General features: G+C 49.3%; 1 protein-coding gene across 1 annotated transcript in view; it reads left to right on the forward strand.

Moving 5' to 3' along the window:
• Positions 1–16,715: 16,715 nt before the first annotated feature.
• The window catches only part of LOC310712607 (uncharacterized protein), a 250,599-nt gene continuing 239,959 nt past the window's right edge, over positions 16,716–27,355 (forward strand). The window contains exon 1 of the mRNA XM_083515830.1: positions 16,716–16,950. The gene's annotated coding sequence lies outside the window, so the exon portion shown is untranslated. The remainder of the gene's footprint in view (positions 16,951–27,355) is intronic.

Here is a 27,355-nt window from a genome sequence, read left to right on the forward strand (position 1 = left end):
TCCTTTTCTGAGAGAGTAACCTAAGCAGATGCCCTCCACTGCAACTGCAACTCCCATCCCTCCTGACCATCGGACAACCTGGTGACCAGGATGGTCAAGAGAGGGGGACCTGGAGCTCCAAGAGCTGGGAGGGCAGCCAGTGGGGGGAGGAAGGAGCCACCAGACAACACATCTTGAGTGTGCAGTGGAAGATGGAGGTTTATCTTCTGCCGTTCCAGAGGGCCGGACCTGAACCGCTGGATTCAGCTGTAAGAAAAGAGAGTCCAGTTAAACCTTGGGAAGAACTTCCTAATGCTTAGAGCTGTTTGTCAGTGGAAAAGGACTCCTTCCTCCAAAAGGTGGTGGAGTCTCCTTCATATGAGGAATTCATGCAGTGGCTGGATTACCTTCTGCCTACATTGCAGCAGGTTGGGCTAGATGACCCTTGGGTCCCCTACAGCTTTTCAGTTCTATGACTCTAGCAGTGGTTCTCAACCTGTGGGTCCCCAGATGTTGTTGGACTACAACTCCCATCATCCCTGAGCTCTGGCCTTGCTAGCTAGGGGTGATGGGAGTTCAACAACATCTGAGGACCCACAGGTTGAGAAAGGCTGTGTAATGCATGGGTAGGCAAACTAAGGCCCAGGGGCCAGATCCGGCCCAATCACCTTCTCAGTCTGGCCCGCGGACGGTCCGGGAATCAGTGTTTTTACAGGAGTAGAATGTGTCCTTTTATTGAAAATGCATCTCTGGGTTATTTGTGGGGCATAGGAATTCGTTCATCCCCCCCCAAAAAAAATCTAGTCTCCCCCCCTCCCCCAAGGTCTGAGGGACAGTGGACCAGCCCCCGCTGAAAAAGTTTGCTGACTTCTGCTCTAATGGGCTGCTGCCAGGATTTCACTTCTAAGAGGGCCCTTGGAGTGTGGGGGGGGTGTCTCCTGCCTGCCTGGACTTCCTCAGGCTTCTCTTCTCTCCCCCCCCATCCTTTTGATGTTTCAAAAGTGGGGGGGGGCAGTTCTCCGCTCCCGGCTGCACTTCCCCGGTGGGGGCGACGGCAAGCCCTCTGCGTCTCCGACGGTGCTTTAATTTCATACCCCATTTGGAGCGCGCAGAGAGCGCCCGGCTGCGCCCAGTTAATGGGACAGAAGAGCAGCGGGAGGCCAGTTTTAAACAAGGTGCGGAGAGAGGGAGTGATTCATAGGAGGCGTTTTGGCGAGGAGCGAAATGCCACCGCTTTTAAAATCCCCTCTCCTCTCGCTAAATCCTCCCGACATTAAAGCCTTGTGTTTATAAAGGGGGATAAAAATGGCTCGAGGGATATTGTCGCTAGGTCCTTATTATGGCCCTAAATGTTTTCCCGAGGGAGGGGGCAAAGCCCTGAAGATGCTTCATCTGTAGGCAGAAGGAGAAGCCGCTGACATTTCCCTGCGATCTGGGGCCATTAGCACGAGAGAGAGGTCTTCCAAAAACCTCTGCATTGCAGGGCTGGGACTAGATGACCCCGGGGGTCCCCTCCGCTTCGACAGTTCTTTCCTATTTTTGTTCGTTTGCTTGCTTGCAAGTTGCTTTGAGTCGCCTTTGGCAATAAAAAGCAAGCAATGAAATTAATAAACAACAACAACAATAATTCCCAGCCTAAGTTTAAAATGTTTCTTTCTTGGCAGCTTTCAATGCCAGCAGGGGGTTTTCTACTTGAAAAAGTTTCCAGTTTCATATTGTATTGTGTGATATTTATTGATGACACAAAGTTCACAGCAGTACCCTAAAGTGTGATTTAAGAAGCAAAAAGTTATTTGACTTTGCAGCTCAGTTTGATCTTTTTATATACTTTTTAAAGTATTGTGGTGTTTTATGTATGGTGACTTCACTGTTACATTTATTGACTATATCAAGTAAGCATTTATTGTAATTGCTGAGAGTGATTTTCTGCTTGAATTGCTGATATTTTTAGAGTTAATTTCATTGTGTCACATTATATTCTAAATATATGATTGGATATTACTTTATTTGCTATGGTGTGTTTTTATTTTGAAGGATTTTTTATTATATATTATTTGTGTTGGGTCAGATTGTTATCAGATATGTGATCTTGGCTGTATATCTTGCTGTTTCTTCAGCATGTTGCCATGATCACCATCACCTCCAGCTAAGGAGCAAATATTAAGAGGAAATCACTCAAGAACTCCAAGCAGATTGAAAGCCACTGCCAGGTTTAAAAGGTCTGGGAGAATGGAAAAGTTTTCACCCAGCACTGGACTGGCGTTAAAGTAGACTGCTGGTGGTGAGCCTCTCTGGGGAAGGTTTCTGCCACCAACCATCTTTGGAGGTTTTTAAGCAGAGGTTGGATGGACATCTGTCAGGGATGCTTGAGCTGATTCCTGCATTTCAGGGGCTGGACTAGAGGACCTTTGGGGTCCCTTCCAATGACTCTATGGAAAAGGCACCTCACCATGAAGAGGCTTGAAGTCCAAAATCAGCACTTGGAGAAATTGCAGATAAGGGAGAAGGCTTCAAACTTCCTCTGGGAAATGTTTGATTTCATGTCTGGGGCAGACAAACACTCAGAAACATGGTCTCTCAACAGTTAATCATAGAAATGTAGCCTTGGAAGGGACCCTGAGCGTCGCTGAATCCATCTCCCTGCAGTACACAAAATCTCATTTCTCGTCATTTGAACCCATTGATTTAGGTTCTCCCCTCCAGAGCAGGAGAAAACAAGCTTGCTCCTTCTAGCCTACAAGATATTTGAAGATGGCTTTTGTGTCCCCTCTCGGTTTCCTCTTCTCCAGGCTAAAGACACCCAACTCCCTCAACTGTTCCTCACAAGACTTGCTTCCTAGACCCTTCATCTTCTTGGTCGCCCATCATCTTGGATGAAGCAGCAACTGGTCCCCATCCCCTTGCCTGCCTGTTTAAAGGAGTCTCCCCAGGTTGAATGGCTTGTGAATTTGATTAAACATTAGGAAGAACTTTCTGATGGAAAGTGGTGCGCTCTCCTTCCTTGGAGGTTCTTAAGCAGAGGTTGGACAGCCATCTGTCAGAGATTCTTGAGATGTGATTCCCACATTGCAGGGGGTTGGACTGGATGACCCTTGTGGGTCCCTTCCAACTCTACAATTCTGTGAATTGGAAGGTGGCCAAGAAGGTGGCCAGCATTTCCTTTATAATTTGTTACCTGAGCAGCAACTCAGTTTCCCTGGGTTTGAATGCTTGGGCCTTCTGGAAGAGAGGCTTCCCTCTTGCTGCCCCGGCTCCCTCACTGCCCCCAAACACAGCTGTTTGGTCCCCTCTTGCTCCCTCACCCCCGCCCCTGATGCCACCCCCTCGCCTGCTGACTTCCTGGCAACCTATTGATGTGTGTAGCAGCAGGGCTGAGCTCTTCCTGGAAGCTGCTGAGCATGCTTTCATCATCCTCACTCCTTTGTGGAATTTGTGCCTCTCACAATGCCCCCCCTCCAAGGAACAGTGACGCTTCCCACCCTCTGATTCACAGGTGCCTGATGCACTGATGCTTCCTTAATGGCAGCAGAATGCGATTCTCCACCGGAAGGGAAGTTTTTCCCCTCCCTCCCTCCCTCCCTCCCTCCCTCCCTGGCTCACCCTGATTATTATGCCAGGCAACACCTGGACCCAGCAGCTGCCAGGTACGTCTTTCTAAATATATATTGGGCCATTCTGTACTCTCCACAACCAGATGCCCAGAGAATGTGTGTGTGTGTGTGTGTGTGTGTGTGTGTGTAAGGTAATGCAATTCCAGACTGCATCAACAGAACTGGGCCCAGGCTAACAAAATGAATTTCAATGGGGACAAATGTCAGGTTCTGCTCTTAGGCAGGAAGAACCAGATGCACAAATATAGGATGGGGACACCTGGCTTACTAGCAGTACATGTGAAAAGGATTTAGGGGTCTTAGCGGACCACAAGCTTAACACGAGTCAACAGTGTGAGGCAGCAGCAAAAAAAAAGTGAATGCTATTCCAGGCTGCAAAAAAACAGAAGTCTAGTGTCCAGATCAAGGGAAGCCATAGTGCTGCTCTATTCTGCCTTAGTCAGACCCTGCCTGGAATACTGTGTCCAACAAATTCAAATAAGAAATAAGATTCTGGCTAAACATTAGGTAAGAGCTGTTTGACAATGGAAGGGACTCCGTTTGAAGGCAGCAGACTTGGCAAGACCACACCTGGAATACTGTGTCCAGTTCTGGGTATGTTTAGCCTAGAAAAGAAGAAGAGGAGACATAATATCCATCTTCAGATAGCTGAAGGTGGTGGGTTCTCCTTCACTGGAGGTTTTTAATCAGAGATTGAGCAGCCACCTGTCTGTGGGAAAGTTAAGGATAGTAAGGTAAAGGTAAAGGGACCACTGACCATTAGGTCCAGTCGTGGCTGACTCTGGGGTTGCGGCGCTCATTTTGATCTATAGGCCGAGGGAACCGGCTTCTGGGTCATGTGGCCAGCATGACTAAGCCGCTTCTGGCAAACCAGAGCAGTGTACAGAAATGCCGTTTACCTTCCCACCGGAGCGGTACCTATTTATCTACTTGCACTTTGACGTGCTTTCGAACTGCTAGGTTGGCAGGATCAGGAACTGAGCAATGGGAAGCTCACCCCGTCACGGGGATTTGAACTGCCGACGTTCTGATCGGCAACCCACAGTGCCACCCGTGTCCCTGTTAAGGATAGTAGGAGAGGATATATTGATTAAATATTATCTTTCCTTCACTCACACTAGTGAGGCATGTCGCAGAGCCGATTCCCTTCAATACAGCAGGAAGCTAGTCTGCAGATTTGTTTGAATCTCTTTAGCTAAGCAATCCAATCTGGCTTGCCCAGATGGATTATTCCTGGTGTCCCCTTTTATCCCTCTTGAAAGAATACAGAAACAAGAATCTTTCCTTAAAGAAGTTTACTCACATTCAGTTCACGGTATGATCCCTGAAGGCAGGCTTTGGCTTGTAATTACATAACAAAGTGTGAGTTTATACCATATGGGGACTGAGCCCATGTGCTGCTGGCCGAGAACCAGCAGACAGCAAAATACATTGAGAGAACGGCATCAAGAGAACAAAAACGGCTGCAGAAGAGCAGCATGGCATCAAGGGAAGATGGCTGTGTGACTTGGCTCTTTTCTGGAGTCAGCCAGGGTCATGTCCACCTGCCTGGTCACATGTACGGGGAGGATACTCCAGACCAGTGGAAGTTACACTGGCTGGAGTAACATCCCCCTGCCTGTGTCTACTCTAGGGAAACAAGGAATGTTGTATTTGACTGCTCCAATGGATTACATCCCATAATGTCAGGGATTCTTGAGGTCCCTTCCAACTCCACGATTCTACAACGTGCAGCATCTCTGGATTGCCTTAAGCATGGAAATGGCTCTTGCTTGCAAGTCAGGGAATTCTGGAAGATGGGGTGAGTTCTTCAAGGGCGCATAGTGGGCAAAGTTGCACAGGCCCGCCCTGTTCCCATTAACCAGCGTTCCTTTCAAAAGCCCGCAGGGCCAGGCCCTGACAAGGCCAGAACACATGCCAATAATTTGTTGCTCCTTGTTCCTCACAGATGTTTGTTTGTTTGATGCCAGCCTCTGTGTGATCAGAAGGCATTTGATCTGAGCGGCGCTCCAAACAGCCTTGGAAGCAGAAAAGGAATGCAAATCTGCTGGCAGCGCCAAGGCAGCTCTGAGAGCGGAACGGACCTGGAAGTTTCTATGCTCAAGAAGATGCCATTCTTCCACCATATGGGCAGCAGGAGCAACAGACCAGCTCTGCCATCACGGCTGAGGAGATGCTTTGGGAGCGATCCTTGGAGCACCTGCCATCTGCTTGGACCATGAAACCAGGAGTGACGATGTCAAGGGTTGCCTAAAGAGGAATTTTAGAGGGGTTTCATGGACAGGAGGAAAGCCAAGGGACTTCTGTAAGAGTAAACTATAGAATTGTAGAGTTTGAAGAGATCTCCAACGGCCAGCTAGTCCAACGTGCCATAGTGCAGGAACCGCAGCTCAAGAATCCCAGAGAGATGGCCATCCAAGGAAGGAGGGTCCACCACTTTCGGAGGTCCTCCTGTCCACTCTCAAGTCACTCTTATCATCAGAAAATCCTTGTGCACATTCAGCTTCACATGCTTGGCAAAAAAGTAAAAATAAAATAAAATAAGAAGGGGGCAGGCTTCTGGCAAAAAAGATTTTGGCAATCCCTCACCATACAACCCAATGTTTGTTGTTGTTTAGTCATGTGTCCGACTCTTTGTGACCCCCTGGACCAGAGCACGACAGGCCCTCCTGTCTTCCACTGCGTCCCTCATGTTGGTCCCTTCAGGATCTGTCCTTCCAGTGAGCACTCAGGACTGATTTTCTTCAGAATGGATAGGTTTGATCTTCTTGCAGTCCATGGGACTCTCAAGAGTCTCCTCCAGGACCAGAATTCAAAAGCATCAATTCTTTGGCGATCAGTGAGATGAGCACCACAACCCCAGAGTCAGTCACGACTGGACCTAATGGTCAGAGGTCCCTTTACCTTTACATTCTGCATGGACTGGTTGCAGGGCAACATGCGCAAATGGCTTGAGATACCTATTAGGTCCATAAATTACCATATAGCATATATTCAACACAAAAAACAATGACAATTCGTTGTTGACAAAGGACAGCTGGACATATAAAGGGCCCCATTACCCTCAGTAGCTGAGGGCCGCATCAAACCTAAATCTGGCCCTGGGTGTTGACGCTGTGAGCCCCTCCACCATATGCTCAGGTTGTGCAAATGCACCATGTAAAAGACACCACTGTCTCTGCTGCCCCTTGCTCAAGGGAAACTAACCCCTGGGTAAGTGCCAGGATCTCCAGGAATCTCTTACTGCTTGGAGATTGGGGTGGTGTGTGTGTGTGTGTGTGTGTGTGTGTGTGTGTGTGTGTGTGTGTGCAAGGACATGGCTGCAGAAAGGAGCACAAATCTTCTTGTTGAGAGATTAGCCCCCATCTTGCGGTGGCCCCTGAGAACAAGGCAGGCAGAGGGAGGTGACAGGGCTCTATTCTGGAAACACAATAAATTCTGGAAATGAGATGCACAGCAAACAGAATTATGATGGATTACAGAGAGATTAGTGCCCGGAATTTTGCAGCTTTCAAGAAAACATGACTTTTTTTGGGGGGGATTGAAAAAAAAAGGAGGAGGAGGAAAGAATCAAGCTAAGAAATTAACTTGCTTCCCCCTGGAAGTCGATTTGTTCAGCTCCTCCGTCATCCACCACCTGTTTGGAGCTGGGAAGGCTGAGACAATAATGCAAAACTGCATTAGCGAGACGGGAGCAGACTGGCTGGGTTTTAGCATTCCGGGGCTGTCAGTCGGTGGCCTGGAGGACCGTCAGCTCTTATTGCTTCTCGTTGGGCTTTGCAAACGTCCCTTGTGAAAGAAATGAGATTGGGTGCCGAGCCTGGCTTTCCAAAGGGCAGCCAGGTGGCCGTCGGAGCACCGAGGATGCAAGGAGTTCAGCAACACTCAGGAAAATATTATTAACCTTGAAGATTATTCTGGGGGAAAGATTCTATGCATAGAAATTGCATACGGTGGAACGGGCTGGTGAGGGACGCTTTGCAGTGGAATTGAAGTGTGGCATTTTCAGGACCAGAGACTCATGGAATTATAGATGGGACCTGAAAGTTGATATAGTCCAACCCCCCCCCCCCATAGTGCAGGAGTCACAGCCAGCCTCCTACTGCGCTGGTGTGTGTATGGGGGGGGGCTCTGGCTTCACTAGGTCTTCTTCACTAGGTCTTCTGATTGGTCCTAGAACAATAGGCTCCAGAATGAAGCAGCCTGATTGGTCCACAGGAGCCACCCAATCCAGCTCCAGGTGGAAGTGAATCCGCGACCTGATTGGCCTACCGGAGAATCCCGGAATTAGCCAATCACATGGGGCCCATTGTGTAAATAATGTATATAAAGCAGACATTCTGGGGGAACTTCCATTCCTCCTCACCACCATGAGCTGAATAAAGAGCATGAAATCCACTCTCGACTCCGAGTAGATTTCATTTCCCCTTCAAAACAGCTGTTCTGCCCCCCCCCCGCCAAATCCCTCCTGCTGTTTCATTAAATACCCCTAAGCAAAACACATCCCTGTGGGGACGTGGAATCTCATAACTTGGCAGCTACTTGGGCATCTGATGAGCGTAAGTAAGTCCAGCTTGCATTTTCTTAGGTGCGTCAGAACAGGAGTCTTGCCAGTTTGGGAACTCCTCTCCTTAATAGGAGATTCTGTTTGCTGGATCTGCAACAGAGAAAGATACAGAGCTATTCATCATTGCTCAGCTGAGAGTTATCCCCCCTCTTTCTCTAAGCAACCCAGTGGGCTAGGCTAAAGCTCAGTGGTAGAACACCTGCTATGCCTTCAGAAGGTCCAAAGTGCTCCCTGATCTTCCCAGGCAAATAGGTCTCAGGTCTCAGGCCAGCCAGCTGCCAGGCAGAAGCCCATGTGGCCTGTGGGGCGTTCCATGCGCTGTGGTTCGAGAGGCCCATTGGCCCAGGCAAGGGACTCCAAAGATCTTCTCTTGCTCCAGGACTGGTGGCAAGGCTGCTCCTGGGGCTTCATGCAGACAATGGGGATCGCTGGGGTTCAGTCTTGCCGCCTCCTCACCCAAAGTTACCAAGGCAGCTTGTGGCTACTGCCTAGTTGAAAGGAAGGCACTCTGCATGCACCCAGTGGATAGGGAGCTCCTCTCAGAGCAACAATTCCCAGCATGCTCAACAAGCTGCAGTTCCCAGCATCCTTTGGGGGAAAGCCACGACTTTCCAAGCGGTCTAAGAGTGCTTTCAATGTATAGGGTGGAAGCAACTGAGTGTTACTCAGAGAAGACACACTGAAATGATCAAACATGATTAAGTTGGGTTTGTCAATTTCAGTGGGTCTACTCTGTTAGCCATTGATAGCCTTTTCCTCCTCCGCGAATTTGTCTTTTGAAACCATCCAAGTTAGTGGCTTTGCCTGCCTCCTGTGGGAGGGAGTTCTGCAGTTTAACTATGAGCTGCAGGAAAAACCTACTGTGAATCAAAAGAGGTTCTGGAGCTTTGTTGTGCTAAACAACCAGGAATCAGATTATGGTATGGATGGATGGATGGATGTATTTTTAAAAAGCAACCCTATGAGAATCTCCTGGTTTTCTGTTTAGAGACCTTAAATCCCACCATCCCTCCCCAGTCCTCAAGACAACTCCATGTCCACCATTTCCATTGTTTTCTGCAAGAAATCTGATGCCCGTGGAAGACCAGGTTCAAGTCCTGGGCCTGGTGCCCAATTCTTGCTGTTGAGATTCGTCCAATCAACAGATGCCCAATGCCCCCCAGATTTGTTGTTTAGTCGTTTAGTCGTGTCCAACTCTTCGTGACCCCCTGGACCAGAGCACGCCAGGCCCTCCTGTCTTCCACTGCCTCCCGCAGTTTGGTCAAACTGTGAGAACAGCTTCAAGAACACTGTCCCACCACCTCGTCCTCCATCGTCCCCTTCTCCTTGTGCCCTCCATCTTTCACAACATCAGGGTCTTTTCTAGGGAGTCTTCTCTTCTCATGAGGTGGCCAAAGTCTTGGAGCCTCAGCTTCAGGATCTGTCCTTCCAGTGAGCACTCAGGGCTGATTTCCTTCAGAATGGATACGTTTGATCTTCTTGCAGTCCATGGGACTCTCAAGAGTCTCCTCCAGCACCATAATTCAAAAGCATCAATGCTTTGGCAATCAGCCTTCTTTATGGTCCAGCTCTCACTTCCATACATCACTACTGGGAAAACCAGAGCTTTAACTGGCTGGCCTCTCATAGATCCAGAGGATGGAAGAGCCTCATGTCCCAAACATCCCCCCTTCCCTTTGTCTCCCTTTTCTCCAGCTGCTCCTCTCTGGGATTTGGGGCTCAGGTGGTCCTGAAGAATGGAAAAGAGCTTTTGAATTAAAAGGCCCCAGATTGGTGCTGTTGCTAAGTGCTTGTTGCAGAGCAAATCTGAGATACTTTAAAGCCTTCCAATGGATAATTTGGGATCAAGAGCACCAGTTATGTGCAAAATTTCCTCCCTATTTTTAAACACCTAAGGAAATTAAAGGGGAATCTGTAGGCAAATGAGTTGCCTGAGGAGCTTGCTAATGGCTTCCTGGATAGGGCCCCTAGTGGTTGGGGGCCCTCAAAGGTCTCAATTGCTGCTTTTCTCGCAACAGCTTGCCAGACCGCCATAAACACCCCCCCCCAAAAAAAAAATCAACTCATCTAAACATCTAGAAGAACTTTTGGACAGCAAAAGCCGTTTGGCAGTGGAACAGACTTGCACAAGAGGTGGTGGACTCTTCTTCCTTGGATGTTTCCAAGCAGAGGCTGGATGGCCATCGGTCATGAATGATCTAGTTGAGATTCCTGCATTGTAGGGGTTGGACTAGATGACCCTCAGAGTCCCTTCCAACTCTACAATGTTTTGATTCTATGAAATGGAAGTTCAGGAGTCACTTGCCCATCAAGAGGTCCTGGGGGCTGCAGCCTTGTCATTCTGGGACAGCGCTTGGACTCAGAGCATCCAGATCCATCAAGGGAAGAGGGTCTTACAGTGGTGCCTCGCAAGACGAAATTAATCCGTTCCGCGAGTCTCTTCGTCTTGCGGTTTTTTTCGTCTTGCGAAGCACGGCTATTAGCGGCTTAGCGGCTATTAGCGGCTTAGCGGCTTTAAGAAAAAGGAAACAAACTCGCAAGAACTCGCAAGACGTTTCGTCTTGCAAAGCAAGCCCATAGGGAAATTCGTCTTGCGGAACGACTCAAAAAATGGAAAACTCTTTCGTCTTGCGCGTTTTTCATCTTGCAAGGCATTCGTCTTGCGAGGTACCACTGTATAACTATAACAACAACAACAACAACAACAACAACAACAACAACAACGACAACACTCTGGGAGGCTTCCAATAAAGATTAAAGATACATTAAAATGTCACACATTAAAAACTTCCCTGAACAGGGCTGCCTTAAGATGTCTTCTGAATGTCAGGTAGTTGTTTTTCTCTTTGACATCTGACGGGAGGGTGTTCCACAGGGCGGGCGCCACTCCCAAGAAGGAAACCTCTGCAGATATTTAAAATCACAAAATACGAAGCAAAGTGTGGAAATATGGGATGTTAGACCTTTAAAATGTCCCTTCTAAGCTTATTGCAAAGACCGTCCGTGGGCTGGATCCAGAGGGCAATTGGGCCTGATCCGGCCCGCGGGCCTTAGTTTGCCGACCCCTGTGCTAGATCATGCCAGTCCATCAGGTCCAGCATCCTGATCTCCCAGAGGTCAACCAGCGAGCAGAACAGGAGCATAAGGATTCTTGGTCTCCTCCTGTGGTTTCCATCAATTGCTATCTGGGAGCATTGCTTCCTCCGACTGTGGAGGCAGAGCAGAGCCAGGGTGCCTAGTGGCCATGAGAGCCTTCTCTTCCTCCATGAATTTGCCTAATCCTCTTTGAAAGCCATCTAGATTGGCGACCACCCTGGTCTCCTGTGGCAGGGAGTTCCTCAGTTCAACTCTGTGCTGCACAAAGACGGGCTTGCTCCCTCCTCACTGCAAGAGAAAGCAGAATGCCGAGAAGAAGAGTTTCATCGCTAAGGTTGGGCTTTGTCTTTTTAGACTGGGGAAGAGTATATGTGCGCCTGGTCTTATTTAAATCCAGGCCCCTGTATATCAGTGAGGGTGGCGAGAGCGGTGCCTGCGCCCTCTCCTGCAAGTTCAGGGAAAGAGCCTTTGGCAGAAGTTCTGCGACTCAGGCTGTTGATATGGCAACTGTGCTGCGAAAGCCGAAAATTGGCCACAGCAGGACAGGCTATCAGCGTGGCTGGGAGGGGGGAGAGTCAGGCGGTCCTCTGGTCGATTAAAGGTGAGCCTGCCATTAAACTGCCTGCTCTGCGAAAGAGACAACTCACTCTTCTCTTTGTAATAACCTTCCCTGATGCCGGCCAGCCGTGGCTAACAGACTCCCGAGAAAGAATCCGGCTCGGTAATTGTTATAGCAAACAGGCGCCAGTCGGGGAAGGACGGGGAGGCGATGTAACTCTCCCCATTTCCATTGTCACATCAGCACTCGGAAGGAGGACTTGCTCATCCTGCTGTCACCCGGATAAAGGGGAGAGCGGAAATGGAAAGAGGCATCAAGCGGGTGCCTGGCGTTGGGAGACAGGTGTCCTGCGCTGCAACAGGGATGGCGATGGGGGCTCAGCCTTTTGTCCCACTGCGAGTTCAAAGGGCAGAGTGGAGACCAAAGCAGGGGGAGAACCACAGAGTTGGAAGGTGTGGGAATGTTCAGGGATGCAGGAAAGGATATATTGTTTGGTTATATCCTTTCCAACTTGTGTTAACAAGTTCCACAATTTAGCAGAGTAACATTCCCCCTTTTAAACTCACAGCGGATGCATTTGCTCAGACTCGCTAAAGCCTCTGTAATAACTGTTCTGGTATTTCCCCCTTATTCCCTCATAAAAGATAAGACATGACTCAGTCTTCTACAAAAGTATAAAAAGAGTTTACTCACACAACATTCTGTTCACAATCGGATCCCAGAAGGCAGACTTAGCTTAGCAAAGTAACATACACCTGGAAACTATCTCATAAGGAGACAGTCCCTTTGTCCTCTCTTGGCCAAGAGGGCATCTTTGGCTAAGCAGATGTTGCTTCTTTGATGCATGTAGTCACAGAGAGAGAGAGATGGCTCCCCTGTGCTTTTGTTGTTACCTGCGCAGGTGAGGCCACGCCCACCTCTAGTCACATGCAGAGGAAGTCTGTCCCAGCCCAGAAGGAAACAGGAAGTTTACCTGCTGGCTGGAAAAACATTCCTCCCCATGTGTAAACATGTTCACTCTAGGAATGCTGTAGTTGACTGCTCTTATGTTTCACATCCCACAGAATGTACCCCCAAAGGTAATCTAGTACAACCCTCTGCGATGCAGATGTCACCATAATCCCTAACAGGTGCCCATCTCCAAGAAAGGAGAGTCCACCATCTTCCCAGATCCCCCTCTGCAGCCTCCGCTCATTCCCTAGAGACAGAATCATAGAACTGTAGAGTTGGAAGGGACCCTGAGGGTCATCTAGTCGAACCCCCTGCGATGCAGGAATCTCGACTGAAGCATCCATGGCAGATGGCCATCCATTCCAAGGAAGGAGAGCCCACCACCTCCTGAGAGAGTCCGTTCCATTGCTGAATCGAAAAGTTCATCCTAATGTTTAGTCAGAATCTCCTCTTGTGTCGTTGGAATCCATTGGTTTGGGTCCAACCAGCTGGGTCCGCCTTCCATGTGAGAGTGTGCTGGCTCAACCTGATGGGAGTTGTAGTCCAACCACATGGGGTGGGGAGACCAGGTTGGCGAATGGTCTCTCCAGGGAGGTTCACCTGGCCGCCTTCATTATACACCTTTAGGCGCCAGGCAAAAGCTTTCCTCTTCAACCAGGCCTTTGGCTGATGGACGTCCAATGCACTTCTAAAATGTGTTGGGATTATTGGGTTGCTTTTGTTTTTATCATGTATTCTGTGTTTTTCTATTGTGATTTTATGCTGTGACTGCCCTGAGACCTGGGGGTCTAGGGCAGTACAGTGGTACCTCAGGTTAAGTACTTAATTCGTTCCGGAGGTCTGTTCTTAACCTGAAACTGTTCTTAACCTGAAGCACCACTTTAGCTAATGGGGCCTCCTGCTGCCGCTGGAGCATGATTTCTGTTCTCATCCTGAAGCAAAGTTCTTAACCTGAAGCACTATTTCTGGGTTAGCAGAGTCTGTAACCTGAAGCGTATGTAACCCGAGGTACCACTGTAAACAAATTTAATAAATAATTACAATATTAAACGGCTGGCAAATGGCACCAGTCTCTCTTTGGTAGCCACATCTCAGGCACAGCACCACCCCATTTCCCACCATGATGCTGGCTGGTCTCTCAGCTGGACTCCCACCTTCCATCTGCATTCCAGGAGCAGATCAGGGCTCACAGCACATCATATTTCTGGGAGGCTGTGGATCTCAAGTGCAGGGTTGCACCTTCACTCCTCTGTCTTTTACTCTCCCAGCCCTCTCTGCAGCGAAGTCGGTTGCTTGGACTAGACATGCCAGTGCAAACTGCTGCCTGCCTCCCCCCCCCCCCAATTCCTGGCTTTTCTGGAGCCATCCTACCTGGGGAGACATCTCTGTCTGCCCATAATAAGTAGAAATAGAGGAAGGATTTGTGGATAGCTTTGAAATTTATACAGCAACATAAATTCTGCCTTCACAAACGTACGGACAATCAGTCCAGTATTCAAGTTTCAAAATATATGTGCCTTTTTGCTGTGGTGGCAGTGGGGGGGGGGGGAGGTGGGGAGCCTCTGGAGCCATCAAGAGCAAGAGCGAGGATGTTGCTTACCTTCTACTTTTTAAAATCAAAAATCAATAAAAACACAAAAGTGGGAACTTATATGGCGAGGTGTCTGGTTGCAGATATAATACATATATAAATTGGCCCGCTGTGACCAATTTGCAAAGCTTCTCACAGATAAAGTGTCTCTCTTTGGCTCGGACTTGGACTCTGTGCTGAATACGGGATCAGTTCCGGTTGAGGCCGTGGCTCCACCTGGTTGGGGTTTTGCTGCTCTTGTTTCTGGATGCATCCAGGTATGGCCCTCAATATGCCCCTGCTGGAGCCATGCCTGCTCCGGACGATGGAGACAGTAAGAAGGCCTTCGAGGGGGCAGCAGAGATCACGAAGAGCTCTTGTGGTGGAGCTGGAGCTCCAGCTGTGTGAAAGAGGCTGTGGTGGACAGAAGAACAGAAAAAGCTCCTTTTTACCAGTTCAAGAGTTTGGCCCATCTAGCTCAGTATCATCCACACTGACCAACAGCACCCCTCTGGGGTTTCCAGAAGGGTCTTTTCTCAGCCCTGCCTAGAAATTCTGCTAGGAACTGAACCAAGGACCTTCTACAAGTGCAGAAAATGCTCTTCCAATGGGTCATGGTCCTTCTCCTAAGCCTGAACCAAAGACACTCCCATTGGCTGCACAGCTGTAGGTGCCTCCACCACCACATTTTCCTTATAAAATTCAAAATGTCAGCAGGCACCAAATGTGTCCTTTTGAAGGAAAGTATCAAGGTGTCCTTGTCACTCCAAAGATTTTTGGATGACACCCATTATCCAGATCCTTCTTGACTTGGTTTTGAGTGGGAAGGAACTGTGGGATGTAAAACTGCAGTCAAGTACAGTGGTACCTCCGGTTACATACGTTTCAGGTTACACACTCCACTAAGCCAGAAATAGTCCTTCAGGTTAAGAACTTTGCTTCAGGATAAGAACAGAAATCATGCTCCGGTGGTGCGGCGGCAGCAGGAGGCCCCATTAGATAAAGTGGTGCTTCAGGTTAAGAACAGTTTCAGGTTAAGAACGGACCTCCGGAATGAATTAAGTACTTAACCCGAGGTACCACGGTACAACATTCCTACAGTGGACATGTTAGGGGATGTTTTGTCCCACTCAGGAGAAGACTTCCTGTTTCCTCCTGAGCTGGGAGAGACTTGAGGAGGGTGTGGTCTGTTGTACTAGCAAGAAGGAGCACACGGCCTCCATGTTCTGATCAGTGTGTCTTCTTCATTTTGGGTATTGCTGTGTGTTTGGAGAAGTGACTGCTTAGTCGCCGTCACTTGGGACTCACTTTTTATGGAATGGTTCTAGTTGTTATGTAACCCAAGCCTGCCTTCAGGGATAGGTCTGTGAACCTGAATGAATCTGTGAGTAAACTACTTTTATATTAATGTGAATCAGATTCTTGTCTTTATTCTTTTTAAGAGGGATTAGAATGGATTTTAGCAGGAAGGAATCTTTAATAGTAAGTCTCAGATGAGCCAGCAACAAGCTGATCGCTGCATCATTTAAAAAGGGGGATGTTTGGAACTCTGCTAGAATATGGAACTTGCTAGCGCAAGTTAGGAAGGATATCATAAAATAATATATCCTCTCCTGGCTCCCTAATCATCCCCACAGGAACTGGCATTGGCCATTCCAGTGGATGGTCTATGTTGCTAGCTAGATAACCAGAAGTTTTGCTGTTGGTTCTGCTGGACCTCTCAGAAACCTCCAGCATCATGCAGTGAAGCATCATTCTGAGCTCTCTGGAGCAGATGGGTATAGGAGGCATCACTTTACAGGGAAAGTAGGTTTTAGATGATTTCATTGGAGGACTTCTTCCAAAGCTCATGACCACTGGCTATGAGGGTTCCACAACAAAATAAGAGCTTGTTGGATCAGGCCAATGGCCCTTAAGGTTCACTATCCTATTCTTACCACAGCCAACCAGATTTCTGTGGAGAGCCTTTAAGTGGGACATGAGCATGAGAACATTCTGCCAAGCTGTGATTCCCGGCAACTGGAATTCAGAGGCATAATGACTCTGATGGTGGAGACAGAACACAGCTATCATTGCTAGTAGCTGTTGAGCTACATAATTTCAACCTCTACTGTCCAGTTCTAAGCACCACAGCTTAAGAAGGATGTTGACCGGCTGCAAAGTGTGCAGAGGAGCGTGACCAAGATGATAAGGGGACCAAGCCTGATGAGGAACAGTTGAAGGAGTTGGAAAAGAGGAGACCGAGAGGAGACAGGAGAGCCATCTTTAAATATAAAAAAGGGCTGTTTCAGGGGAAATGGAACAAGCTGGTTTCTCCTGCTCTGGAGGGGATAACCCAAACCTATGGCCTCAAGTTGTGAGGAAGGAGATTCCGACTTATTATTACAGTGGTGCCTCTAGTTATGAACTTAATCCGTTCCGGATGTCCGTTCTTAACCTCAGACTGTTCTTAACTAGAGGTGTGCTTTCACTAATGGGGCCTCTTGCTGCTGCTGCACCGCCGGCACACGATTTCCCTTCTCATCCTGGGGCAAAGTTCTCAACTTGAGGTAACTCTTCCAGGTCAGCAGAGTTTGTAACCTGAAGCGTTTGTAACCTGAGGCGTTTGTAACTTGAGGTACCACTGTATTATGAATAACAACAACAACAACAACAACAACAACAACATGTCTGTACTAAACATCAGGACTTACTTTCTGGCAGTAAGGGTCATTTGACAACTACACAGACTCCCTCAGGAAGTTGTGGACCCTCCTTCCTTGGAGGTTTATAAGCAGAGTGTGGATGGCCACCTGTCTGAGATTCCTGCACTGCAGGGGGTTGGACTAGATGACCCTCAGGGTCCCTTCCAACTCTTCCGTTTCATGTTCCTTTGATTATCCCTGCGGACAGGCACCTTGGGTGTGTGTCCTGGGGACCATTTCTGATGCAGATTCTTTATGCTGGCCCTGCAGATCTGCAACTCCTTCTTTAAGCACAGAATTTCTTAAACCAGAAAAGTGATCAGGAGGGGGCGTTTCCCTCTTGGCACCTCTCATTCTCCCCCCTTGTATAAATTCAGGAGATGCTTAAAAGGAACATGCTGGCCAGAGGGTAGCATAATATTGGCGCACCTGGCACAGGATCATGGGGGACCACCCCTTCTTTTATTTGAAATGCCTCCTGGTGGATTTATTTCCGTGGCATGCAGAAGCCACGTTGTCTCCCGGTAGTCCCAGGTAACGATTTTGCCTCTCCTTGAATCGGGGAAAGGATGTCTGTGGTGGCTGAAGCCAGGGCAATTTGGCTGAATTCGTCTCCTCGGGGGTGTCAGTGCGGAGCTGAGGGGTGGCTGGGAAAGAGCCGTGATTTCCCTCTTGCCAGGTGATACAGCTGCGAAAACAAGATTAAAAAGGAGAGCTGAAAAGGCTCCCTAATAATAATAGAGGAGGTTGCATGAAAGAAGGACTCATTTGAATACATTTGGTTCCAAAGCAGCTGCCGTTAATCAAGCTGTTGTTGGTGACCCAAGAGACAGCAAGGCGGGACGCAAACTCTCCAAGACGGGCCCTGTGGATGACCGGAAAGAGGGACATCTCTTGGGAAATGCAGCTGGGCAGGTGGGGGATCAGAGAATCGCAGAGCTCTGGAGGTGGAAGGGACCCCGAATCTCAGCTGAAGAATCCCTGACACGGCATTGTTGGAGGAGCATTTTAAGAATTTTGCATCAAATCCTCCCTTTCCCCTTCCACATTTTATCCCTGGTCTGGCAGATTTCTTGGCACAACCCAGGAAGAGACAGTTAGGCGTTGATATTTATAGACTCCACCTGTAGAGAAGTAAATTGACTTGCTCTCTTCCTCCTCGGCTAGGAATGTCACCTGCCCAAAGTGTCCCCCAGGCCACTTCTTGCCTCCCCGCCGCCTGCAAACGGCAGATTCGGGGTACTTTATGGGGCCTTTTACGCATCCCTCGTAAAGCTTAATCACCAGCGTAAATAGCACTTTGCCTAAATATATCTTTGTTTATGCTCTTTGATAACAAACTGGAGCATGCTGAATTATTCACAGGGAATCGCTCCAAGAACAGGAGGGAAGGAAGGTGGATGGCTCTTGCCTGCTCATTCGCTCGCTCGCTCTTGCACCAGAGTAGGCAGCTAAGCCAACCTTCTTCCCACCGGGCTCACTTCCTCCTTCTCCAAAGCATCTTGCAAGGAGAGGTGGCCACAGGCAGAAGTTAGGAGCCTGACATCAGAAGGCTTCACAGATGTCACAGCTGCAGTTTAAGGACATGGGAAGCATCTCCCCTTGGCTGTGCCAATTCACCAGGTTTCACCTTTCTGATGTCACAGAAGGTGGAGCTCACGTGGCTCTGAGGAGGCCAACTGTCCAAGCCTTGACCCGCCCCAGACATGCTTAGCTTTATCAAGGCAAGGGCCTCCGTGTGCCCTCAGGCCATGTCCTGGATATGGCTCCATTGTAGCCTCATAGAATTGTAGAGTTCAAAGGGTCCACTTGGGGTCATCTGGTCCAACCCCCTGTGGTGCAGGAATCACAGTGAGAGAATCCATGACAGATGGCCATCCTGCCTCTGCTTAGAAACCTCTAAGGAAGGAGAGTGCACCACCTTCTGAGGGAGCCTGTTTCACTGTAGAACAACTCTCACCCTCAGAAAGTTCTTCCTAATGTTTAGTCTGAATCTCCTTGTCATTGGAATCCATTGCCTTGGGTCCTCCTATCCTTCTTCCATGTGACAGCCCTTCAGATGTTTGAAGATGGCTAACACAACCGTTCTCGCTCTTCTCTTCTCCAGGCTAAACATCTCCAAGTCAACTGTTCCTCATAAGACTTGGAACCAGGTGTGACCATGCAAAGGAAGAGGAAGGGTGATGAAGAGGCCTGGCTGAAATGTTTAATTGGGCCTGTTGCATTCTGGGATGTTGCAGGTCATGGTGGGGTCCCTGAGCCCCCCCCCTTCCACATACTGCACTCACCAAGGTCAAGAAGCAAGTGGAGAAGGATCTTCTGCTCTACCTTCTCCCCTATAAGTGAGGACATGGAGTCTTGGAGCTGGATCAGACCAATGGTCCACCTGGTTCATCTTCCTGATCTCATAGTGGCCAGCCAGATGCCTGTGAGAAACCTGCAAGCAGGATTCGAACCCAAGAGTGCTCTCCCCTCCTGGGGTCTCCAGAAACTGCTTCCAGCTGTGGAGGCAGAGCATAGATATCATGCTTAGTAGCCCTTGATAGCCTCTCCTCCTCCATGAATTCATTCAATCCTCTTTTAAAGCCATCTCAACTGGTGGTCACCACTGCCTCCTGTGGGAGGGAGTTCCATAGCTGAACTCTGTGCTGAATGACTTTCAGCTTCTGTTCCTTCCTGGGAGGCAAAATGTTCCACTTGGGGCAAATGTGTAGGGCAGGGTGGGGAGCAAAGACTGACTGGTGGCCTTTCTTCCACGAAGAGCCCACTGCAGCTGCACACGTTCCACTCCCCCAGAGGAAACCCCCCTCCCCACTCAACCGCTCCCTATAAAATCCATGCGGCTTTTACGTGCGATTTCCTCCAGCAACCGAATTGCTTTGATGATGACAAACAGTGATTCTCCCACGTGGAAGCGAACGTATTCATTTTAGATCTGCAGCAATTATGTCTATATGGAACACCGCAGGGGGAGAAAGTGTCTTCAGAATGCCACCGGGAAGGCCTTTTGCAGCCAGGCAGCCAGCCTCCCCCCTCCCTTCCTGAGTCTCCCCATCAGATCACTCTCCCCAATAATCCCTTGGAATTGGGAGGGGGGTCCTTGAGAAGTCTGAGTGCCCAATTACCTTCACTCCAGATCTCAGGCAGTAACAAGCACAGAGCAATTTCAAGGAACACCTCGCCATTCCGGAAACTGCATGGATGGCAGCTGTTAAGGCTGATATCTCTCCCTCCTGCTAGAGCCAAACCCCACATACTTAGCCCTGCAAATATTGGGGGTAGTTTCTTTCCTGCTTGCGATTCCTCCCAGTTCTTTGGGGGAGTGACAGCCAGATGCAGAACTTGGCAGCTTTATCGATCCTCACAGGAAGAGGGTTGGTTTTGCCGGTGTCTTTTGGCAGCTTTTGGGTCCCACCACTGGTCATCTTCAGGACGGAGCAGGACAAAAAGGCTCAAGATAAGAACGTCCGAAGACCCTGCTGGATCAGGGCAAAGGGGGCCCATCCAGTCCAGCAGTGCTCCAGCTTATTATATTTTTTGTGTGCAGCTTTTGCTGAGTGTCGCTCCAGACGTCAATAATGCAGGAACATCAGGGGAAGAGTCACAGAACAAATAATGAAGCAAAATGTTGGGTGGATGGCCTAGCATAAATCCATCACGAAGGTGCTATTGTTGCATCAATGACACATTGCAGGAGAAAAAAGCCACCAGCAAGAGAGGACCCTTTATAAAACCACAGAATTGCAGAGTTCAACGGGTCCCCAAGAGTCATCTAGTCCACCCCCCCCCCCTGCAAGGCAGGAATCACAGCTCACTCCATGCTTTAGCAAGCGGGGGGGGGGGGATTTAAAACTCCCAAATACCGGTAATTTGAGGAGGTGGGGAAGTGCTGGTAGCATTGCTTCCTCTATAGGGAGAAAGAAAACGAGATTCCCACACAAACCCAATTTTCGCCTTGTGGCTCCCTCAAGTGCCTTTGTTGAGCAGAAGTCTCCATCAATGGGATGGCAAGGCCAATAATCTCTCTCTGCTCGCAGCCCCAATTGCCAGGCTCACTATCTCCGCTTCCAAAGGAGTGTCAAAGGAGCTTTAGTCCTTGCCAACACGATGTGCTAATGACTCATTAAAAATAACAGCAGAATGAGAAGAGGGGAATGGAACAGTCACCAAAGATCTCATCCTGTTTAATGTCATTGCCGGGCAGCAGAAGGGAAATGGGAAGCCCAGAAGATCAGGCTGGACCCTCTCAAGAGCTCTTCGCTCGGCTGCACCAGAATCATCTCGGCCAACACAAATGTTTACCTTCTTCTTGCAAAAAAAGTAGCTTGATGGGATGAGAAGTGCAGAGGTCAGGCAGCACTGGGGATCCTGGCCAACGTTAGCACAGAAACTGCAACACTTAGGAGAAAGATGAGGAAGAACTGATATGGCAGCAGTTTATTCTCCCCCCCCCCCTTTTAAGGTAAAGGGACCCCTGACCATTAGGTCCAGTCGTGGCTGACTCTGGGGTTGCGGCGCTCATCTCGCTTTACTGGCCGAGGGAGCCGGCGTACAGCTTCCGGGTCATGTGGCCAGCATGACAAAGCCGCTTCTGGCGAACCAGAGCAGCTTACAGAAACGCCGTTTACCTTCCCGCCAGAGTGGTACCTATTTATCTACTTGCACTTGCTTTCGAACTGCCAGGTTGGCAGGAGCAGGGACTGAGCAACGGGAGTTCACCCCGTCGCGGGAATTCGAACCACCGACCTTCTGATTGGCAAGTCCTAGGCTCTGTGGTTTAACCCACAGCGCCACCCGCGTCCCTCTATGGTAGCAGTTTATACAATGATGCACAACCTGGAAGAAAGGGGAGAGAGAAATGCTTTCCTCCCTCTCTCTGAACCCCAGGACTCCTGGACATCCAGTGAAGCTGAAGCTTGGGAGATTCATGACAGATAAAAGAAAGGAGTTCTTCTTGCGGTGCATGCTTAAACTGTGGAACCCCCTGCCACAGGAGCCAGGGATGGCAGAGGCAGATTTAGGACAGTGCGACCGGTTCCCTCGCTTTGGGCGCAGAGCTTTGGGGGTGCCACTAAGATGCAGAAAGGGAGGGTTTTCTGCCTCCGCATCTGCCAGGGCCCCTCCTGCCTCCCTCAGGCCTTTGTCATCCTCGCCCAACTCTCCCCTTTCACGCTGCCAAAGACGGAGCGTCTTTCTTCCCCCGTCCCTCTGCATCTTGATCTGACACAAGCGATTTGTATTCCCAAGGTAAAATGAGTTCAACGAGGGGGGGGGGGTGTTTCCCTGGGAAGTGCACTGCTGCTCAAAGATTAAAAACATCGGTCTGTATAAAACATGCATTTCGGTTGGCAATAAACAAATGGCGATGGGAAGTTGCCAGTGAATAAACGACTCTATCGCGGCGATAGAAATCATGTTTTCATTTCCACTGAAAATAAAAGGATGATTCCTTCCTTTATCACAGTTATGGGAGATTTTCTCCTTTGACAATTATTCCGCAAGCAGGCAGGCAGGCTGCATCAGAGGGCCTGGGAACCACAGAAGAGTGACTAGTGGGGTGCCACAGGGTTCTGTCTTGGGCCCGGTCTTATTCAACATCTTTATCAACCACTTGGATGATGGACTCAAGGGCATCCTGATCAAATTTGCAGATGACACCAAACTGGGAGGGGTGGCTAACACCCCAGAGGACAGGATGACACTTCAAAACGACCTTGACAGATTAGAGAACTGGGCCAAAACAAACAAGATGAATTTTAACAGGGAGAAATGTAAAGTATTGCACTTGGGCAAAAAAAATGAGAGGCACAAATACAAGATGGGTGACACCTGGCTTGAGAGCAGTACATGTGAAAAGGATCTAGGAGTCTTGGTTGACCACAAACTTGACATGAGCCAACAGTGTGACGCCGCAGCTAAAAAAGCCAATGCAATTCTGGGCTGCATCAATAGGAGTATAGCATCTAGATCAAGGGAAGTAATAGTGCCACTGTATTCTGCTCTGGTCAGACCTCACCTGGAGTACTGTGTCCAGTTCTGGGCACCACAATTCAAGAAGGACACTGACAAACTGGAACGTGTCCAGAGGAGGGCAACCAAAATGGTCAAAGGCCTGGAAACGATGCCTTATGAGGAACGGCTAAGGGAGCTGGGCATGTTTAGCCTGGAGAAGAGGAGGTTAAGGGGTGATATGATAGCCATGTTCAACTATATAAAAGGATGTCACATAGAGGAGGGAGAAAGGTTGTTTTCTGCTGCTCCAGAGAAGCGGACACGGAGCAATGGATCCAAACTACAAGAAAGAAGATTCCACCTAAACATTAGGAAGAACTTCCTGACAGTAAGAGCTGTTTGACAGTGGAATTTGCTGCCAAGGAGTGTGGTGGAGTCTCCTCCTTTGGAGGTCTTTAAGCAGAGGCTTGACAACCATATGTCAGGAGTGCTCTGATGGTGTTTCCTGCTTGGCAGGGGGTTGGACTCGATGGCCCTTGTGGTCTCTTCCAACTCTATGATTCTATGATTCTATGATCCAGCACATCGCTGTGCACTTTTCACCCTCCTGAAATCAAGGGGCCACAAGGAGAGTAGGAAGGGGTGGCTGGATTAGGGTTTAGCACCCACTGGAAGCCACTGGAGAGGCAGTGGTTGTGTAGTGGTTAGCGTGTCGGACTAGGACCTGGAAGAGTTCAGGGTACGAATCCCTGCTTGGTCCCATGAAGGCCACTGGGTGTGACCTTGGGGGCCGGTCACTGCCTCTCAGCCCAATCTACCTTGCAGGGTTGTTGCTGCAGAGAAGAAATGAAATATATATATATATATATTGTAGGAATAAACCTCAAAGTGGTTGACAAAAAACATAAAATGATCAATAAAGAAAACTTACAACAATTTAAGACTTCTGAAAAGTTAAAATAACGGTAGAGTAAAAGTAGATTAAAACTCATGAGATTTTAAACATCTGGACAAGCTTGTCTGAAGAAGAATTTGGCAGGTACCCAAAAGAGTGCCAGGAAGGCACCTGCTTGATCTCAATAGGCTGGGAGTTCCAAAGTGCGATGCTGCCATACCAAACACCGGTGTTCCACAAATGCAGAAGTGGAGCTCTTTGGATTAAAAAGGTGGGGTATCATTGCCATAATCAAGCAAGCAAGCAAACAGTAGCAGCCTTCCAGGCCAGGGTAAAAGCAGATTCTCTCCAAGGTGTAGACCAGGGGTCAGCAAGGTTTATCTTGCCTGAGCCGGATCGGTCCCACAGAGATCCCTCTGTGGGCCAGATCACACGGGCGCCCATGATTTCTGGCATCTGCATTTGCGCAGACATGATTTTCGGTGCCACGGAAGCTAGTCCCCGCACTGCACTGCACTGCACTGCGCTGGTTTAGCGTAGCGCACGATCAGGTGACTCGGTTCAGGGGCAGCTCGGGGGCCAGTCAAACAACCTCTGCGTGCTGCTTCCGGCTCATGGGCCTTAGGTGTAGACCAGCAGAGAGAGCGAGAGCAGGGTGGACGTAGCTTGAGCACATCCTTCCCACCCCGAAGACAAATGCCTTCAAAGGTCCCAGTGTCCTAAAACTTTTAGTATGTTTGTTTGCTAGAGGAATTCATGCCCCCCCCCCATTTCACCAAAGCAGCTGGAAGGGAGGGAGGCCCAAAATCTAAAATATCCACAGATAAAAACTTTTGGTGAGTAGAACATTGCAACTTTCATATTGCAAGACCTTCTGTAAAAAAACCATTTCCACTTTTCCCTGCGACCGCCTGCGTCTTTGGTGGGCACAAGTCCCTCCCCAAATGGTCCTTAAGGCCACACAAAGAACCTTCCTTCCGATGCTGTTTTTCGGAGCCTTTGCCAGGGAGCAGGAAACTTTTCTTGAGCAGCCGGGACAGACCTTAACAAAAGGTCAGGCCAAAGTAAGCTGGGGCACCTCTGGGGTTTCCTCCCAGTGACCGCTTGACCCTGCTTGCCAATCACAATCTCACCTCTGCAGGGGTTGCACTAATCTCTTACACATCCTCTGCTCTTTGGACAAGTGTCTGCAGCTGGAAGCCAAAACAGAGTCTCTTTTGCAAACAGAAGGACTTTGCTCTAGTGGTTTCTCAGCGTAAGAGACAAGAAGAGTCTTCTGGATCAAGCCAGTGGACCATCCAGGCCAAGAGCCTCTTCTCCCAGAGGCCAACCAGATGCGCATTAGGGGAACCCAGCAAGAAGCACCTGAGCCCAAGAGAGAGGGAGAGATAGCTAGGATGTCTATGCTCTGCCCTCCCCAGCTGGAGGCAGCGATGCTTCTGAATCCCAGTTGCTGGAAGCCACAGGAGGGGAGAGGGCCCTGGTGGTCAGATCCTGCTTGCTAGTTGTCCACTGGGGCATCTGGTTGGCCACTGGGAGAACAGGATACTGGAATAGACGGGCCCCTTGTTGTCTGACCCAGCAGCCTCATTTTATGTCTTCATGTTCTTCAATTTGTTTGTGGAGAAAAATTCCGAAGCCTCCCTGTGCCAGATATTTCCAGGACTGCGCATATTAGCAATGGTGCTTCGCTTGCTGCAATTAGCTTCCCTCGGAGCTACGGAGCCGTTTTGCTCTGCTTCTGATGCCAGGCAGCTGTTCTTTGGGAGCAAAGACGGCCAGAGCAATTGGCAGAAATGGATCTGTGGAGTTCTAAGCATCCCACAAAATGGGCTGTTTAGTCTGCAGCCTGATGAATCCCACTTCGGAATGGCAAACATACGACTGAACTGCCATCCTGGATTCTCAGCGCTAGGAGATTATCACATGAAACCTCTGAGCAAAACTAAGGATAAAGATCAAGCAGCCCAGCAGGAAGTGGCTGGGTTCCTGCCTTGCTGAAAATGACCAGATGAAAGGCGTCATCAAGACAGATGGAGATGTTTTGACGGTTGTCCCCTCATTCCTGATTTTAGGAAGGGGGGAGGGTGTGGGAATGTTCAGGGAGGCAGGAGAGGGTATGTTGTTCAATTCTATCCATTCCAACTTGTGTTAACAAGTTCTACAATTTGGCAGAGTAACATTTCCCTTTTAAACTTACACAGCGGATAACGTCTTTGCCAGGCTTGTATAAGCCTCTAAAATAAGTTTCCTGGTAATTCCCCTTTATTCCCTCTTAAGAAGAATAGACATGACACAGTCTCGTATAAAAGTATAAAAGAGTTTACTCACATTCTGTTCACAGATGGATCCCAGAAGGCAGACTTAGGTTACAGAAGTAATGTACCTGGAAACTGTCCCATAAGGAGATAATTCCTTTGCCCAAAGCCAAGGAAGCATCTCAGGCTAAGCAGATGTTGCTTCTTTGAGAAATGGAGTCAGAGAGAGAGACGGCGGCCTCCGCTGAGGTATTTTGTTACTCACCTCTGGTCACATGCAGAGGAAGTCTGTCCCAGCCCAGGAGGAAACAGAAAGTTCTGACTGGCTGGTCCAGACACCCCCTTTTTATGTCCACTCTAGGGATGTTGTACCTGACTGCTCTGTGTTTCACACCCCACAGAGGGGTCAGTCTGGATGATGCCCTGAAACCTTTCCATTCTTGAGATCCTGTACCCAATGTGGGTTAGAATCCAAGAGAGGATTCTAGCTGCTGTCGGTTGCCATTCTGGGTCCTTGGGTCCAGGGGCGCCGACTTATAAAAAATATTGGGGGGGCCCATACCGGGGTCCTGCCGCTGGTTCACTCGGGTAGCCGGGAGAACGCAGTTCGAGGTGGCGGTGTTGGGGAGAGACCCTCGCTCAGGGCGCCACTAGACTTGGCGGCCGGCGGCCTATCTGGGGGGTTTTGGAGCGTATTTCGGCGGAGCGATTGGGGAGGAGGGGGCTTGTTTCCGGATTCTTCAGCTGAGCCGGAGATCCGCTGCTGGGAGTCCCTGGGCCGAGTTGTGAGCACGGCCTGCTGAAGGGAGATCCAGCCGATTGCGCGACGGGGACGGCCGGGGCTCTCCGGCTAGGGCGCGCGGCTGGCTGGCTGGCGAGGGAGCAGGTGGGGAGGAGGCGGGGGTCCTCACTCTCTTAGGAAACGCACCCGTGCGCCCGATTGCCACGAAGTCCGAAGGGTGCGTGTGTGGAATTAAAAAGCAAAAACGAGATACGGGCAGGGCAGGCAAAGAGTTTTCTGCAAGAGGATGGAGGGCAGGTTGAAGAGAAAATCACTCAGGATGAGACAGTCAAATCAGCCATGATAAAATGGGCTCAGGATATTGGGTATAACATCATGTTTGAGGACTGGGAAAGGTTATGGACCACCGGAATGAAATTCACGGCATGTAATGCCTTGAAGGAAAATATTATGAAAATGATTTATAGGTGGTACATGACCCCAGTCAAGCT

The sequence above is a fragment of the Podarcis liolepis genome (genome assembly GCF_965112155.1).
Source record: "Podarcis liolepis genome assembly, chromosome: 1".
Taxonomy (NCBI): Eukaryota; Metazoa; Chordata; class Lepidosauria; order Squamata; family Lacertidae; genus Podarcis; species Podarcis liolepis.